This window comes from Halichoeres trimaculatus, unplaced genomic scaffold (assembly GCF_033239565.1).
Source record: "Halichoeres trimaculatus isolate MK-OKI-2021-1 unplaced genomic scaffold, fHalTri1.1 fHalTri1_scaffold_7, whole genome shotgun sequence".
In the NCBI taxonomy this organism is placed as follows: Eukaryota; Metazoa; Chordata; class Actinopteri; order Labriformes; family Labridae; genus Halichoeres; species Halichoeres trimaculatus.
In genome coordinates this window covers 1,465,750-1,469,340 of record NW_027437185.1, presented here as the reverse complement: position 1 = coordinate 1,469,340, position 3,591 = coordinate 1,465,750, and positions in this window count along the sequence as shown.

The window sequence follows — 3,591 nt, the reverse complement described above, 5'->3', positions numbered from 1 at the left end:
GGATGTTTAAAAAAATGTCAAAGTGATAAAATTAAAAACCCAAAGCCAGCCCTGTGAGCCAAACTAAACACTCCAGTCCTTTCTTCACAGGACTAAAGTCAGGGATTAGACTGGAGATCTGGGTAACCAGGATCCTAATTTACATGCCAAGTGAAAAACGAAAGAGGGGAACATGCAGACGGACCTGTAGGCCGAAACCTTCTTCTTGAGGAGATGCTGCAAATTTAAGACCACAGGCAGCACCATGATGGCCCACAAGCCCAAGTCCTGTACTATCATCAGGAGAAAGGAGGTTCAGAAACAATGCAAAAGAGCAGACACCCACTCTGTCTCTCTCTTTTGTAAAGTACTCCGCTATGACCTGTGCACCTGCTGACATGAGCCCGATCAACTGAAAGAGAAACCCCCTTACAACCTTCACCTTAACAAAGATGTGCACGCATTTTAGAACAGGAACTGCAGCGTTTAGTTTCATTTATTCAGAGGAGTAAGCACTCTTTAAAGAGACTCTGAGGAGGATCTGCAGTGTCACCTTTTGTCCAGTAGTCTCACACACACTGTGGTGAAGACATGACTCTGAACAAGGTGTGTGTTCTGGAATGGAGATCAGATCTTTTTTATAACTCTATCTTTCTTTCTTCTTTATTCAAGTCAACTTTTTACCTGATCCAATGCCACAAGGTAAGGTATTCATCAACAGTTAGGTAGAGCTACGCTTTGAAATGTGACAACATGCAGCTTTGTCAGTTTGTACCGTAGTTTAGTAGCTGGCTATATTTAGCTCTACTCACAGCTCGGTGCTCTGAGACGTGTCTGTAACATGTAACGTTAGTGAATCCTGGCTCTGTGCTACCAGAGCTCATCTACCAACTCCAACCTCACCAAGCAGAGCCAACGTAACCTCACTCTTCATATAATTGATAGACTCTCAAGTTTGTACAGAATATTACTGTGGGTTGGAATCAACATTAGCACAAACGCAATAACCAGGATCTTAGCCCTTAGCACTTGTTTTTGCCCATAGTCCACAGTCCTTTAGGCTGTGTTTAAGTCTTTGGCTCATGTTTTAGCCTTTAGCCTGTGATTAAGTCTTTAGCTCATGTTTTAGCCTTTAGCCTGTGTTTAAGTTTTTGGGCTCTTATTTTGTAGACCAGGCGCAAGTGCAGGCGCACCTGCCCTGCACTGGCCTTCGCCGTGTGGACAGGGTGTGACCAGCGCACTTTGCAAGTTTCCTGCAGTGCCAAGAGAGGTGCAGTCAAGGCGCAGAGAGGCTCAGAGGAGTGCGTCCATGCCTCCCTCTGCACAAATGGCAGAGAGGGAGGAGAAAAGCCGTGAGTGGGCTTAACACAGCCGAGCGCTGTCTTCACCAATCAAATGAGAGCCTCTGCTCACCTTTAAATGCGCTGCGGGTGAGGCGCAGTGACAATTTCATTTTATCATGGATGACGACAGCAGCAGCAGCAGCTCCAGGAGGCCTAACTTCTCCCAAGAGGAAACTGATCTATTGGTCCAGGAGGTTCAAGCTTGCAGTACCAGAATATATGGTACTGCGAACAGACCTCCACGGGCTGATGATGCAAAACAGCCTGGGATGAAGTTACAAATACTGTTTATCAGGTTTGCCCAGATATTCTGAGAACTGCCGTTCAGTGTGAAACGCAGTTCAATGATGTAAGGAGGCGGGGCAAAAGAAAGCTCAGTGATCAAAGAAGGCACATGGTGGCCACGAAGCGCGTCATCATGTCGACCACCTTGCGGGACAGATGTAATCTGTTCCTGTGTCATGAATAGGAGTGAAATGAAGGGAAGTTTTGTTAAATTTAAACACTAAAGTGGGCAAATAGATTTATCATGCTTGTGATCCACCTGCATTCCTGGTCTGTCTTTGCCAAATAATAGAGCCTTTGGTGATATATCCTCTCCTGGTACCTCCTCCTTCTCATCCTCCTTGCAAAAATGTACTCCATCTATTTAGATCACGTGCAGAATACAGATTATTCCAGAGGTGTATTGGCAATCACAGGTAAATCCTTAATACAAATCTGAGTGTGTTACCGTTATTCAGCAAGCAGTCTTTTTTTCTTTTGAATTTTATGAGATAAGAGAAGTGGAATATGCTCCGTCTGGGATGATGTGGCTGTTTGTGGTTGGCTGAGGATTGTTAAATCGTTTGTTTGCATCACTGCTCCAGCTGATTTCAATTGAATGGCTTTAATCTGACATCAGATGTGACGGGACAGTTAATATAGATACACATGTATATGCTGGTTTGGACAGTTACATTAAATAGTGATTGCTGTGATCGTTTATTGCATTAAAATGTGCCTGACACTCTGGAAACCTGCCTCTTAGGCTTTGATGACATGTGCCCACATGTGCCCCTGTCACCAAATTACAGTTGCGGAGGGTGCACTCCGCTTTGCGCCAAGAATAGACCAGGTTGGAGCTGGTGAGCTTTCAGCGCACTTTCTGCACTGTTTTTGGCACGAAATTGTCACTGCGCCAACATGAATCTGCTAACACCTCCCCCTGGTGCGCCCTCAACTCCCCCTGGCGCGCCGTCACACCCATCTCTGCGCAGACAGTCTACCATTTGTCAAATTGGCAGCGCACGGCGGTGCGTTGCACAAAATTAACACTGCGCGGTGTGCGCCAGGCTTGCGCCCCCTGCGCTGCACCATGAAATTAGAGCCCTTTAGCTCATGTTTAGTCTTTAGACAGTGTTTTAGCCTTTAGCCTATGTTTTGGTCTTAGGCCCATGTTTTAGCCTTTTGCCCTTGTTTAAGCCTTTGTTTAAGCCTTAAACCTGTGCTGTTCATGCTGGAGCTTTAAGCTCGCTTGAAAGACTTTAGCCTTTTGCTTATGTTTTAGCCTCTGGCCTTCTTTTAGCTTTGTGCCTTTTCCTTAGCTGTTTGGTTGTGTTTTTGGCTTTAGCCTGTGTTTTATCTTTATGCTTATTTTTAGCCTTTAGTTGTTGTCGAAGCTTTTACCTTGGGTATTAGCCTTTATCTTTTGTTTTAACCTTTATCTTGTTTTTTAGCCCTAAGCTTGTATTTTTGCCTTTAATTCTTGTTTAACCCTCTAGCCTGTGTCTTAGTCTTTAGCTCATGTTTTTGCCTTTGGCCTGTGTTTTATTTTTATGCTTGTATTTTACCATTAGTTCTTGGTGAAGCCTTTAGGTTGTGTTTTAGCCGTGGATTGTGCTCTCTCTCCTGTTAAGCTTTCCTCTGCTCTTCTGCCTTTTTCTGTCTGATGGTTAGGCTCCAGTACATCACTACAAAATTGCAGTCTGTCAGGTTCTTCTTCAAGATCACTTAGAAAGTCCTCACAGGGACTTTGAACTCTAAATTAAAGGTAGGGTAGGTCAGATTGAGCGAGCAGCAGCACTTTGGTGGATTTTCAAACGATACAACCGAAGCAACCCCACCCCCCCCTCCAGGCTTCCCCTAAAACCACGCCTCCTGAACCACATGAACGTGCAGAGGCAGACGACAGCTGGAGGATGAGTACAGGTAGCGGTGGAGAGCTAACTTTCTACATCATTTGCATTATTTTTTCATCAAAGAAAAGGAAGCATGTCTCATTGTCATG